The sequence below is a fragment of the Corvus cornix genome, chromosome 2, assembly GCF_000738735.6.
Source record: "Corvus cornix cornix isolate S_Up_H32 chromosome 2, ASM73873v5, whole genome shotgun sequence".
NCBI lineage: Eukaryota > Metazoa > Chordata > Aves > Passeriformes > Corvidae > Corvus > Corvus cornix.
The window spans coordinates 138,420,059-138,436,092 of record NC_046333.1 but is presented as its reverse complement, the minus strand read 5'-3'; the positions used below and the strand labels follow the sequence as shown (position 1 = coordinate 138,436,092).

At 35.4% G+C, this 16,034-nt stretch overlaps 1 protein-coding gene across 3 annotated transcripts in view; it reads left to right on the top strand.

The window, feature by feature from the left end:
- CSMD3 (CUB and Sushi multiple domains 3) overlaps positions 1–16,034 on the top strand; it is a 613,513-nt gene that overhangs the window by 154,051 nt on the left and 443,428 nt on the right. The window lies entirely within an intron of this gene.

The following is a 16,034-nucleotide window of genomic DNA, read 5'->3' as shown; positions in this document are numbered from 1 at the left end:
ACTTTTTGTCTAGTACTAACCTGGCTATTGAGCAAACAGAAATGTGAAACTGTCAAAACAATTGTGCAACAGGGTCTTACTTCATTGTCATGTTTGATTATCTTAAGATTTCTATATAGGATATCTCTTGTATTATAACAAATATTGTAGGTAAAATCCTTTTCCCCTGCTCATATTAGAAATATAGCAGCAGTAGGGAACCTTGTATCATGGGTAAATCTTATTTTCTGAGAGAAATATTGTTAGAGAGAAATAATGTTTGCAGAGCAACAAATGGAGGTTATGCTGACCAAATGAAGGCACTATCACTACTATACACAACCAAAACCAATAAAGATAGTATTTTGACGAAACATTTCTGTCAGACAACCTTGAGATCAGTTTCTAGTTTTACAGGTTAATTTTGCAAAATGCAACCTTTTTATTTGTAAAAAACCTTGGTGAAATATTGCAGAGGGTACAAAAACTTTCCAACTGAAATTACCATTCTAATAAATACAGATTGGTTAAAACATGTTTAACCAGCACTGCAAAGAAGTAACTATGTATGAGAAAAGCGTGTCATTGGAAATACCCTACTTTCATTTCCTGTTGCTGGCTTAGAGCTATTTAATATGTTTATCCATGGTCTTGAAAAAATTAGAAATTTATTTTTAACAATACTATTTCCCAGTAAAAATATTTATAACTGCTCAATATTCCTCTCCTACTTCCCAGAAAAATGCTCGCTGATAATGAAGGAGATAGAAAATCAAGGCATATATCCAACTCTTGTTTTCACAGATGAGAATGTAAAAGATTTGATGAGAATATGCTAGCCTGCAAAAGACTTATTTAACAAAATAGAAGTCTAATGGGCTCAATTGCAGACCATTGTTCAAATTCTCAATCTGCCAGTTTTGAAATGAATTGGCATAAAAATTGTGTTTTTAAATGAGTTACACATTCTTCTTTTTGATACAACATTTTTCAGGAGATGTTTGGATATGTTTTGGTTTTGCTCCAAGGGGAGGTTAAAATATATTGTGTAAATTTGAACTGGTATGATAAACTCCCAAAGTAATGGTTAAACATTACTAGTGTGTAAGCAGAAGACTACTACATGAGAATATGAAAAACGTGTTTTTAAAACTCATAATTAGAGAGGTCATTATTTGAACAATGTCATTTCTTAAGGCAAAATAAAGTTAACAAAAGGATTCATAAAAAAAGGGAACAAGTTCTGTTAGATTTCAAAATTGTCATTTTGCCTAGAGACTGAAGGAACTCAAACTTTTCAGTGTATGTGAATGAGGATCAAGAAAATGGCTTGATTTACTGCAGAAACTGATGCAGAAGGGAAACAGGCTTTTTGAGAAGACAATTCTCTAATCGGTAGCAGTGAGGAAATTAAGGGGTAAAAGCTTGATGAATAAAAATAAAAAAAAACCCCAAACTACATATTTTAATAGTGGTGGTTACAAATTACTGAAACCTAAGAACGTGACAGATTCTTGATTTAAGTCTTAACATAATGGCTTAAAGCCTTAATGTACAAATTGCTGTTAAGGTATTTTTGGGCCATGTCCAATAAAAGAAAAATAACCAATTATTTTCAAGAGTTCCTTCTATGAATCAATGTTTTATATCAGAAACATCTAACTTTACATATAAAATGGACCCCTGTGATACCATTCAAATGAATCTCTCCTAATTTTGCCTAATACAATTATCCAACACAGAATTCTGCAGAAGGTTGCTAAATGTGATTACAGACTAATGAGCTTCTTATCTCTTTCTCACTGTTTGCCGGACTCCCTTTGATTAAACACTCATCCTTAAAGATTTCCTGTGATAAATGTCTTATTGTTCCCTACCAATGGTCATTGCATTTGACATAGAGGATCCTGACACAAGGAAGAAAAACCCCAAGAACAGAACAAAAGTCTATTTTTTTCAATATTAATTTGAGGGTTGTTTGTTTGCTTGGTTTTTTTTACATTTCAGGAAAAAATTGAACAAAGCTCTGAATTTGAGGCACACTTAGAAGTCAGCAAACTTAAGATCATAGACTTCTGTAGATCATCTCTGTATAAATAACATTGTCATCTTCCTCTTGTCATTCAGAACAAGTACATTTGAGGAGGGTTTTTTTATTATTTTAGATCATTCCTCTTACACTGCCTTCACTTTGAATGAAGAGGAAGAGGTCATGTTTGTGCTTTAGCAATGTTATTATCATGGATTGATATCTCAAAATGGGGAATTTCATTGGAAACAACAGTGTTTTGTATTGTCACAAGCACATATACAGGACACCCTACTAAATACTTTATTTTTTAATTTGTTAAATTATACCAATATATGCATTTTTTAAAGTTATATATTTTTGGGCCAAATTTTATTCATGAAGAAAAGAGTTATTCCTCAAATAGGTTCTTATTCCTTTACTTGTCTCTATATGATTTCACTGAAAAATCAGCGGACATGTTTAATGATTGCTTTATTTCACATCCTGTTTCTAACGGAACATTGTTTGAATGCACAAAGTTTTTCACCTGCCTGTTCTGGTATTCATTAAAATAATGTTACTTTATTAGATTTTTTAGAAGTGAAAAAAAATGAAAGCTAAATTTTATTTACTTTTTATGGTCACCTATGTGGTGAAGTTGCTCTTTATATGAGAAAACAGTATGTACTGACCTCTGTCTTGGGGTGGATGATGAGCAAGTTGAAAGTTTATGGGCTCAGATCAAAGAGCATATTAGTAAGGGTGACACTGCTGTGGGAGCTTACAACAGGCTGCCTGATCAGATGGAGGAGGGGGATGAGGCTTTCTCCAGGCAGCTTGAAGCATCCTCAAAGTCGCAGGCATGGGTTCTTGTGAGGGACTTTATCTACCCTGACATATGCTGGAGAAGCAACACAGCAAAGCACAAACAGTTTAGGGAGTTCCTTTGAAAGCATTGATGACAACTTCCTGTCACTGGTAGTGGAGGATCCCACAAGGAATGGTGACCTGCTCGATCTCGAATTGACACCATCTCCTTTTTGGAGGTGTGAAGGCTGGAGGCAGGCTTGGCCGCAGTGACCATGAAAATGTGGAGTTCAGTATCAGCAAAGGAGGAAAAAGGGCAGCAAGTAAGACTTCAGCCATGGACTTCAGGAGAGCTGATGTTAGCCGCTTCAGGGATGTTCTTGGAAGAGTCCCACTGAAACAGGCCCTGCAGGGAAGAGTGGTCCAAGAGAGTTAGTTGTTATCCAAAGATGACTTCCTCCAGAACCAATAATGATGCATACCAATGAGCAAGAAATCAGGCAAAGGGGGAGAGAGACCTGCATTAATGAACAAAGAACTCCTGTCATTACTCAAGCATGAGCAGGAAATGCACAGGAGTTAGAAGCAGCATCAAGACACTTGGAATGAATATAGAGAGATTGTCAGAGTAAGTAGAAACGAGACCAGGAAGGCCAAGGCCCATCTGAAATATGGCCAAGGATGTCCAGGACAACGAGAAGGGCTCCTTAAAATACATCAATAACAGAAGAAAAACAAAAGGATAATGTGGGCCCACTAGTAAAAGGGCGGGGGGGGGGGGAAGAGGACCCTGCTAACCTGCAGGGAAGGCAGAGTTATCAAATGCCTTCTTTGCATCAGGCTTCACTGACATGACCAGCCCTCAGGGTTCTCTGACACAGACCAGGGTAAAGGAGTCTTGGAAGGAAGACTTTTCCTTGGTGAAGGAGGATTGGGCTAGACAACAGCTTAGCAACCTTGACATCCACAAGTCCATGGGCTCTAAGAGGATGTATCCACGAGTGCTGAGAGAGCTTCTGGACACCATAGCAAGGTCACTCAGTCACCTTTGCAAGGTCATGGCAATCAGGAGAGGTGCCTGGGGACTGGAAAAAAACAAATTTTACCCTGGTCTTCAAAAACGGCAAGAAGGACAACACAGGGAACTATTGGCCAGTCAGCCTCACTTCAATCCCTGGAAAGGTGATGGAGCACCTCATTCTGAAGGCCATCTGTATCTATATGGATGACAAGAAGGTAATCAGAAGTATTCAGCATGGATTCACTAAAGGCAAACCAGGCTTGACCAAGAAGATTGCCTTCTAAAATGAAACAACTACCTGGATCAAAGAGGAGAGATTAATGGATACTGTCTATCTTGACTTCAGCAAGTCTCTCACAAAATCCTGATAGTGTTGACTGGATGAGCGCCCAGAGGTCAACTAAAATCTGGGTGAATAGCAGATCCTGAGGGTTGTAATCAGTGGCACGGTGTCCAGTTTGTCACTAGTGCTGTCCTCAAAGGTTCCATACTGGGCCTAGTATTGTTTAATTTATTAATCGATGACTTGGATGAAGGGGCAGATGCCTTCTCAGCACGTTCACTGATGACACAAAGCTGGGAGTGGATGATACTTGGGCGCTGTGAGCCCTTTAGAAAGACCTTGACAGGCTGGAGAGATGGACGGAGAGGAACTGTTTGAAATTCAACAAAGGCAAGTGCAGGGTCCTGCACCTGGGGATAAATAGCCCCATGCACCAGCACAGGCTGGGGCTGACCTGGAAGGCAGCTCTGTGGAGAAAGACCCGGAGGTCCTGGTGGATGCAATCCTGTGCCATGTGCTCTAAGCCTGCTTGAGCACGGAGGTTGGACCAGATCACCCACTGTGTTCCCTTTCAACCTTACCCGTTTTATGGTTCTTTGAATTATACTGTGCACAATCCATGACTAGTTTTTAAATAAAGCCTTCTCCCCTGACAAATTAATTTTGATAAGGTTGTTCTCAATATTGAAATGTGACAGAAGCTTAATTATATCGCCTATTCCTGAGGTAATGTTGCAGCTTGCAGTTTCTCTATAATGCAGCCAGCTAGAAACAATTTACTGTGGGTAATAAGTAATGCTACATTTATATATAATATTTTCATTCTATAAAGGTTATAACAATCAGACAATTTCATAATCAAGGAAGTATCCTGACTTCTATATTTTTCAAGAATTTCCTATTCCATGCTAAAATAGGTGTTGTAAGAATCTTCATTCTAAATTTTTTTTGAAAAAATTCAGAAATTTCAAGAGCAGAATACAGCTGTATTCATATTCCTGGATGTTCTACTAAAATATTTGCACTATTGCCTGTACATATAGCTACAAAATATTTGTCAATATAAAACTTCTGTTTGTATTTTCAACAGAGACTTTGTTATTCTACTTGTCTAAATCAACATGTATTTCTATCAGAGAAGTGCACAACCCACTGACTAGCTTCATTTTTTCCATGTACAAAACGTATTTTTGCTTTTTTGGCTATTTATCTGGGAGGACATTGAGTTATTTCTTGCATATATTGTGATGACTGGTAAAAGGCTGAAGAGTTTCATACTAAATTCCATGTCTGGTAATTCTGTAATTCCCTTGCAATACATATATATATATATATATTTATGTTCGTATAAAGATATGGGGTTTTTTACTTATCTGTATAAATGTATACTTAATTTCTTCTTCTTCAGTTGATTTATTCCAAATGAATTGAATTAAGATACTTATAAACTCATATTTTTAAAAGTGATCTAACAGGCTGTGTTAGACGCCACACAGGCATCAAATTTGAATTAGAATATTCAGCTCACTATTTAAATATTTTGACATTTCCTCTATGCAGACCCCACTGGACTGAAAATCTGTTAATTACTAGTCACTGGTATAATTATGTAACAACATAGATACATCACTATACATGTTTCAACTCCACAAGGTGTGTTTTAGGTCAGATAAAACAGAATAACTTCAAATGAAATTAAAGTGTCTTGTGGACCTTCCAACACACTTGAGTGCTTGTATTTGTTTATATATGGCGTAGAGTAGTATGGAATTTTGAAAAGTAAACAACTAAGATTAAACTTCACATAACTACCAAGAAACAATCATATAGCAATGTAAACATTTCGCAGACAGATACATTTGGTTGCAGATGGATTAATGATTTTATGAAATCATGTCAAATAGAACCTAGTAATATAAGCAGTAAAATAAGATGACTGCCTTTGCATCTTTGTTATAAGCTGGTCTTTGTAGGCTGTGGAAAGAACAAAGCAGGATATAAAGTCAAAGTACTGCACTTGATGCCATGTAGTGCATTAACTACTGGAACTGACAATATACACAGAGGAAAATAGAGTGCACTAACTTAAAAGCAGGAATGAGTTACATCTCACAGGGAACGAGCAGTATTTTGCCTGAAGCAAGTTCTTATATACAAACAGTTGTTATTGCTTATTCTTGGGAAAAGCCCCAGTATAGCTGTGTGTGTGTCTGGATAAGAAATATGTTGGATTATTTGAGAAAATTGAAAGGAAAGGAAAACAAAAAAAAAATTCTAGAATGATGTATTTATATATAGCAATTATGTATGAGCAATTTTTCAGAGCTTGTTCTGCAGATCCTTTTTAGGACAAAGCTAATCAGTGGCTTAGAATGGCCAACACTCTTATGGTTGGTATCTAAAAAAAATATAAATGGTCTAGAAATGGCAATGATGCTCCCTAGAACTAGAGACATTAATTAAGATTCTTTGGGAGGAGGAAATGATGAAAAATATCTATTGTTTTATTGAAATAGTAGAATAATGGTTGGGTGTTTTCAAGTACCATGCTGCATGATTTCAAGCAGGGCCCAGAAGATCTGCAAAATAACATCCAGAATGACTTTTTGAATAAAGAAATATAAATTACCTTTTGTTGCTTTGAATTTTTGCAATAGAAAAACTTTGTGCATTATTTGAGCCATCTTTAAAATGTGTATTTTTTATACCAATAGAATCAAACTTTATTTTTTGCATTTATAAAAAGCACTGAAATTGCTCACTGCTGTATCCTACCATACTTGTATTTTCTCATTATATGAGTGTTAGTCTCAGGATAGTACCTGGTACTCACTATCAGGGACATTTAACATAAATGCAGAGTCTACTTACATGAAAAAATATACCTGAGCCTGAAGAATAGCAAATCCTGATGTGACTTTTAATGTGTGACCAGAATTATGGATTTTTTATCATTGTAAATATTGGTGAAATTTTGCTGAATTATGTGAATCTATTTTAAGTCATTATTGAGGTGTTGTAAATCAGGAAATTGGTACAGAAATAGAGATGTTTATCATATTAGAATTATGATATATTCCTAATGTTAATGCTAAAATATACTAGTTTTACTGTATTAATAATAAAAACAATATTAGCATTACTAATATATATCGTGTCTGTTAAATGGAACTCACTGACAATATACCAGTAATATTAGTGATCTAACATTGTACATGCTCCTTAATCAAGCAACAACATTCACAAGAGTTCCAATTGGGTTTAATACAATGGAGTCATGTCTAAAACCTATGCTTCTTCATTTATGATAATGGTGGTCAAATAACGAAGTTCTTAGGATGGGTGGAGAACTGCTCTCATGTGAAAATTTATGGCATGCTACTGTAGTAGTGATGATACTTGAAAAAAATCACAAATTTTCAGAAAGCAAACTTACTATGGAAACCTTTCTAACAAAAACAATTTCATTTTTATTAGCTTCATTTTTTAATCAGGATTTACATTTTCAAAGCTTTGAATATCTTATAATGTTTTTCTTACCTGTTCTTTCTTTAAAAATGTATGCATCCACATAAGAATATTTATCAGGACATCAGAGTCATGCTTCCATTTGGTTTACATAGTTTGGCTTTCCACGTCTTTATGTCATTTCAATAATTCCTATCAGTAGTGAAGGGACGTCTCCTAAGATCCATTAGAAATTTATATTAGCAGTGGACTAACCCTCAGGTGGTGTGATATAGTCCAGAATGAAAAGGTATATGCATCAAAGTAATTTAAACTCATCAGTGTGGTAACCATGTTAATTTGGAAAACAGGCCTCTTACATTACATCTCCAAACAGTATACAGGGAACTGGGGAAAGAAGAAGAAATGAACTGTTTATAAATAAATTAAATTCTGCTTAAAGAAGAAAGAAAGTATATGCAATTATTCCAGGAAGAGAACGTTTGGAAAAAAGTTGTAGTTCACACCAAAGTAAGGAAAAGACAGACTTGCTACGTTTCACAGAAAAAGTACCAATAAGATCGAATTTAATTACGAAAGATTGTTACAATAATTGATAAAGGCAATGAAGAGGAAAAGAGAAAGATCAGGTTTTAAATTCAAGAAATCTAACCCAATACTGAACAAAATAAAACTTTTTGAATACTAAAATCTTCAGTCCCACCATTGTGTTCAAACTGGGAATTAGGACTTCTGACACTAGTGGGTGGAAGTCACTTGGGTGGTTTGTGAAAAGTTTCAAACACTAAAAACTGTTTTTATCTCCTGTTTTCTTAAATTGTTGTTTAATGAAGGAAAAAGGACATAGAAGTTGTGCTAATTGTTAATGGTAGCATATGCTATTGAAATTACATTGTGAAATTTTCACTGAGGACAACATAACAGTGAGAATTATACCTGAAACTGAAATTTCTTGACCTCCAGATTACTCTGAAGGTCAAGATGATTGAATGGGAAGAAGGAACCTGGAAAAGTAAAATATTGGTTTAGCATGCTGTTTATCATCAAAGCACAATACTAGAATTGTCAATTACAACAAAGACTCAGTCTTTCACATCTGGTTTAAAACTAATTTCTTTATTTGTTAGAAACACCTAACACCTATTTTAAGAGGATGGGTAATAAATGTATGACTAGCTTAATTCCAGTTTGGGCTAATAAATTCTGATTTTGCGAGGTTATTTTTTCCCTTTAACAACATCTGTTCTTTTAAGGTTAATTTTCTATATGGCATTCTTGGATAGATCCTTCATAGTTTTCAGTTAGAAGAAATAATATTTGTAAAATAATTTGAGATACTTTGAAAGTAATTACTGGTAAATCCCAGGTTCATTAACTCAATTTACTAAGCTGCTTAATCTAAAAAGCTTTGGCTGCCATGGGTTTTTAAACAGACTAGTATATTTTCCTTACATTATTGAAATTATGGCTTGATAAACCTTCCAATATCTTTGAGTTTCTGCCTAAAATGAGAATTTACCTGGATATAAATGGAAATTGTGAAAACATTGTTCAGTATTTAGCTATCACTTTGCAAACCCTGATTTATAACTGTCGTAATTACATGTGGAAGGCAGAAGTCATAGCAAATTAGTTTTCTGAGGAGTATTTATTTAAAGCCCTTCAAATATTTCTTTAAGAGAATAACTGATTGCCAGTAGTGGTTTTTGCAGGTGAGAGATTTCATTGCTAAAATTCTAGCATGACATTTTAGCATTCTTCAAGACTACATCTGTCCAAGACTGCATCTTTCTTAGCCTAAAGTTTGATTCACCTATGGAACATGAATCTTCCTCTTCAGCATTAATTAATCTTCTTCTTGTCATCATTAGCAGAAGTGTTGCTGGTTTATTTAAATATTAACACATCACTGTTGGGGTCTTGTGAAATGGCTTTCAGAACTGTAGCCTGTTTTTAAGTTCCAATATTTACAATTATACACTGATGAAGGAGTCTGAAGATGATTCAGTTGTGTTACTAAAATAAATTTGGAATTTCACAAAATTTATTCATCTTTTCATTCAGTTCTGAAAATTCAGTGTCTAAAACCAGTTTGCCTTAAATTGTCTTAACTCTGGAAGGGCATTTAAATGTAATGAAATTGCAGCAGTTTTACAACATATGTGTGAAAGATTCCAACAGCAAAGATTTAACTTCTTACAGAACTGACTGTAATGAACATACAGGTAAACAGTCTGTTTTGTTAATTTACTCATCTTGTATGAAGGCCTTCTGAGTTTTGTTCAGGATGAAACCTTTGATGGCAGACCTGTACAAGTGTAGCACATAAAATTTCTTTTGCATTTCAGTCAATCAGTGGAGGTGACCTTATCTCAGCTGCACCAAGCAGTTCGTGGGTAAAAGCTCTCTTTGCTGCACTACATCATAAAGTTAATTCTGGGTTCTTTTAAGACAAACTGAAAGGAGGTCAAAAACTTTAACTATGAGAATTTAGGATCACTAGCTGCTTCATCAATTTAACCTTCCTAATCCAAATACTCTTAACATTGCCTGGTATTTTACAGTTTAGAGAAAGAAACTTCCTGGTATGCAGTTATGCATTAATTCTCTCCATGTCACAATTCCCTCTTGTCTTTCATTTTGAACTTTTTATATCATATCACAACATTATATAATTCACAGAATCACAGAATCATCAAGGTTGGAAGATACCTTCAAGATTATCCAGTCCAACCATCTACCAAGCACCACCATAACTACCCATAAACCATATCCCCAGGTGCCGCACCCAGACGCCTCTTGAACACGTCCTGAGATGGTGACTCTATCACCTCCCTGGGAAATTTGTTCAAATGCCTAACCACTCTTTTGGTGAATTTTTTTTTCTAATATCTAATCTGAGATCTCCTCTGGCACAACTTGGGGCCATTTGCTCTTGAGACATGATAGAAGAGACAGACCCTCACAATTCACTTTTTTTTCCAATATAATTGTAAGTATGTATATTTAAAATTTTTGTATAAATCTTAGAACTTTTACAAACTGTGTAACTAATACTGAAAAAAAAAAAAGTCTTTGTTTTAGAAGCCTGCTAATTCCCAGTTTTGTCTTCTTTAGTGAACTGTGAGGGAAACCTTTTTCAGTATCAATACTTATATAATACTTTTATATAAGTTGAAAGGAAAATAACTTTAAACTAAGATCCATGGGAAACAGATACTTTGACCCATGTTTAAGTCAGGTAGCAGTGGACAGGGGTCAAAAACAAAGGATGCAGAATGATGGGCACGCGGGTGACATCAGAAATGATAAAGCAAGATGAAAGCATACCTGCCTCAAGTCAGCCTGAGACACAAGCAGGAGTCACAGGAGAGCAACATTGTGGGAGTAACTGAGACATGGTAGGACAGCTCACATGGCTGGAATGTAACAAAGGATGTATGCAAACTTCTCAGAAAACAAAGATGCAGAATGGGCTGGTCGAGTTTGTGGATCAGGATGAGAGAACAGGGAACCCATATTGTCAGTCTGTTACACACCAGTGGATAAGGGTAAGGAAATGTGTGAAGTGTTCTTTAAAGAGCTCAAGGAAGTTTCTAATTTGCACACTTTAGTTCTCACACACTTTAACCTTCCTGTTACTTGTTGAAATGGCAATAGGGCAGGATGAAAACTGTAAAGATTTCAGAAGATCTTAAAGAATCCATACCTGCATTTCACTGCAAGATTTATTCCCACTAGGTAATTGTCCAGATAGTTTTTAAAAATCTTCCCATTTTCCAAAGGCAGTGGTTTTCTATATTTTGTATTTAATATTATTAGAAAGGACTTTTATAATTTACTCCACATGTATTTTTCCTGCTAAAATTTAAACATGCTGTCTTTCCCCCCACCCTGTACATACTTTTGCACCTATACACATTAGAAACCAAATATTTTCTTCCTCTTTGCAACTTTCTTTTACATACTTAGTTTTGGTCTTTAATTACTGTAATACTAATGCTATCTTACTTCACAACTCATGAGACCACTAGTAATGTTTGCTAATTTCCTCTTGATTGCTTTTAATTTATCCATGCTTTCTTTTGAAACAGTGGGCCCCAATTAACAAAGACTACCTAAGATTTTTTGTGCTTCATGGATCACGACTCATAGTTACAGCATGCTCTTTCTGGTCTCTGGATGCGTCCAGTTATTCACCTAGTTAATCTGTGATGGTTATTTTAATTCTTGTCCCACTTTTTAAATAATATTCTGGCTTTTAAATAACATTTTTAATGAAAAATATTTTGGTTTTAGTTTTCTTGTTGATTAGTTGGTTGGTTGGGTTTGTTTGGGTTTTTTTTCAAAACATTAGTTGTTGAATTTCAGGTAGATGGGCAAGGCTTTTATCCTTCTGTATTGTCCATGGAATGAAGCACTTGTGGTAAGGCACAAATAAAAAGGCTTCAATAGACAAATTTGGCCAAAGTCCCAGAATAATATAGTGTTTATTTACTGCAATCTATAAATCTCTAGGTTGGCCAAAAATGGGGTGTCAGATTCCAATTTTCTAACTATCTGAAGTAAAAAGCAAAGTGCATGCATCTATAGGAAAAATGCGGCGGTTTAATTCTTCCTTTACTCTTATTTAATTTAATACAAATACTGAAAAAGTAATATTTGGAGATTCAGTCCTCCTGCATCTTTGGGCATGAAGTAAAAATGCTGAGGTAATGGTTTCTTCATGTCAAACTGAAAGAATGATAAAAATTATTTTCTACCTTTGTTTATCTGAACATCATTAAAAAAGCAGAGGTTTATTAGTAACAATGATTGTAACTTCATGAGCAAACATTCGGGAATTTTACTTTAATTGGAGATGAAAGCTCAAAGGTTTCTGTCATTTATCCAAGTCATGGATATAATCCATACACCAAGGATTTATAAAGTGTTCAGTTTCTATCGCCACTAGAAATACCAAAGACTGAAGTCCAATTTTATAATCACTAACAAACACTAGCTTTCCATCACCTGAGTAAATCAAATTAAAATGACTGATACTCACTGAGCTAGGGTTTATCACCTATGAATGGTACAGCAAATGGATTGAGAGCACTCCTTCACTGAAGGGAGAAAGCAGAAGAACGGACAGCACAGTAACAAATAGCTGGCTCTCTGGATTCCCAAAGTACAGTAATGACAGTTTTTCTCTTTCCTAATTCCCTGACAAGGAAGTCAGTTCTTTCCAGATAACATGCAGTTATGCATTAGTCAGTGTATAAGATTAATAACTCCAGGGTTCTGTCATCTTCCTTGTTTAATTGCAAAGCTGCATTTAAAATACAGCTAAGTCAGCAAAGTGACTTGCCAACCATTTGCTTTTTCTAAATGTTCCAGGCAGCCACAGCAGGTCCAGTTATTTTGTTAGTCTAGGTGCATGGTGACTCCATTATCCTCTTTTGCAGGTAACTGTAACTGCTCAAGTAAGCTTGAGTTGTGTAAGAAAAACAAGTATATATAACAGCTATATGTGTGTCTGTAGAAAAATTCTTACTATTTAAAGAGACCTCTTAAAAGGGACTTTGATCTCCCATTTTGCATATTTATGACTTGCTTTCTGAGTCTGTAAACTCTTGCCTTAAACTAAAGCCAGCATCATACATCTCAAACTCAGGCACAGTTTGACGGCATTTTTGGGACCTATTTTTCATGTTATTACAGGTTTAACATTTTATCACAGTCTTGGGCATCTTTTTGTTGTTTTTGTTTGGGGTTTTTTTTAATAAACAGAAATGTACTCAAATATAATCAGAAAACAAAATATAGATTCAACATATGATAAACATGTTCATGGTTCCTTTCACTTATTTTTCCTTCTGACAATCAGTATGTATCAGTAGAACAAGGTCCTCCCCTTTTGAACCTGTTTCATCTGGAGCTGTCTGGTAGAGTGGCTTGACATTTCAGTCATGTACAGTCGACACAGTAAGGCATGTTTCATTTCGCTTTCTAATGGCCTTATAATTATCAGATGAAAGATATTTTAAATTAGATATTTTCGTTAAATATGTGGGACACAAGCTGAATACTATAATTCTGTTCTTTTTACTTCTGTAAGTACCAATTAAAAGGCATTTCCTTCTCTGTGCTAAGGATAATTCTCTTAAGTTTAAACCAAGAAGATGTCCTTTCCAAATTCCTTTACTGATGCAGCTGTTTGCACATGGTATAATCAGTTCATTAGCAAAATAGAGAAAAAAACACCAACCATCTTAATGATTTTTTAACATTGTTTTTCTCAGTTTCATTCCCAATAGTGACACATTTTTCATTTTGTCCAAAAAGCCTTGGTAAACCAGGAATTTCTTTTCACCTATGTAGTAATTTCCCACTACTCTTTTAAGAAGTGTAGTTATCAAAGAGATCAGAGTACACTCCATGCTTCTTGGACTGAATTTCAAACATTTCAGGATGACAATTTTAACCATTCATTTTGCGTAAGAATAAAGAAACAGCATCTAAGACTGAGATTTTCTATACTTTGAAAAGTTTATGATAGTTTTCAATGGCTTTTCTGTAGTGAACTTATCCATTCATAATTTCACAAAAGTACAAGTGCTTAAGACATTTGTAAGCAAGTTATATTTATTCTTCAGTAAGAATTTTTCCCTACACCCCTTGTTACTTGTATTTGGAAACTAAACTACCATATTTAAACAATATAGTGGGTAAGTGTATAAATTTAGACTTCCACAAAGTTTATGCAAGTAGTTTCCTTGGACAGACATTGATTTTAGTATCTCTTCTAGTAGGATTAAAAACCTAAAAAGAAACTAAGGAAATAGGTTTCATATATCTAAGAGTCTAAGAATCATATAAGGAATGTATTTTTTAACCAAACCTTTTCTATTTGTTTTTTGTTTTGGTTTTTTTTAAGGAATGTGGTATTAAAAACCTTGAACGCCCAATGAAAATTTTTTCTCTCATTTCTAAAAAAAGAAAAAATATAATTAGCCGTGGTCAATGAATTTACATTTTAAAAATATACTAATGGACTTCTTGAGTTCAATGAATTTACATTGTAAAAATATATTAATGGACTTCTAGATTATAACTGCCACATTTTGGATCATTTGCTGAAGCACATGAATTCTTTTCTGGGGGTTTGGAGTTTTCCATATTAGTCAGGGTATCCACTGCCCCTGCTGCTTAGCAGGTTCTGTTTAACTGGTCTTTCAGGGTTCTCTTACTCTTAAAAACAGCATTAGCATGTGCCAAACATGGTATCTGACTTCTTCTCTGAATTGCGACAGTCTCCTTAAAGCAGTCATATAGCTATGTAAGGGAATATTCATGTTCTTGCCATGCTGAGGTTCCTTCTGATTGCCTTTAGTTTTGACTGTTGATTCTTTCTGCATTATTATTTACCAAATATATTTTAAATAGTACATAAGCTACCAGGACATTATCAAAATGCAAAAACCTGCAGCTACATATCAGTTAAAAACAGCATAGGGTGAAATTTCTATATAACATAGATGTGTTGAGAGGGTAAGGAGAGATTATTCAGAATATCTTTTTCTTCGCCTCAAGGCATTGACACAGTATTTGGTGCAGAGATGTATCCTCCTAAACTATCGTGCAAGAAACTTCTATCAGTGTCTGGGTGTTGTAAAGCCTTGCTGTCTTTGTCCCTCTACCACCTCCCTGGGAAGCTTGTTCCAAAGCCTGACGACAACTCACATGAAGAAATTTTTCCTAATAGCCAATCTTAACCTCCTCTGGTGCAACTTGAGAAAACTTTGTCTTGTCCTATCTCTTGTTACCTGGGAGAAGAAACCACCAGCCACCTCACTACAACTTCCTTTTCTCCAGGCTAAACAGCTCTCTCAGCTGCTCCTCATCAGACTTGTGCTCCAGTACCTTCACCAGCTCCAGTCCCTTCTCCAGCCCTCCTCTGGACATACTCCATCCTCTCAATGTCTTTATTGTAGTGAGAGGCCCAGAACTTAACACAGGATTCGAGGTGTGGCCTTACCAGTGCTGAGTGCAGAGGTACAATCACTGCCCTGGTCCTGCTGACCACACAATCGCTGATACAGGCCAGAATGCCATTGACCTTCTTGGCCACCTAGGCTCACTGCTGGATCATGTTCAGCTGCTGTCCAACCAATGCCCCCAGGTCCTTTTCCACCAGGAACCTTTCCAGCCACTTCCCCAAGTTACAGTGAAGTGAATTGTGATGGTAAGGAGCAAAAAAAAAAAAAAAAAAAAAAACAGAGGAAGTGAGCAAGACCAAGGGATTCAAAGGATTATGCTACAAAAGAGATATTGTGCTTCTGGGAAGGGTAAATATATATGCTATTTTAATAAACAAAGACTTCCTCTAGGAAGCCTACTACCTGACTTTCCTTTTAGTACAAATCTATATTAATTTTGTATACTGGATCCATGGTCCCTTTTTCCATCCTACCTTTTACAGA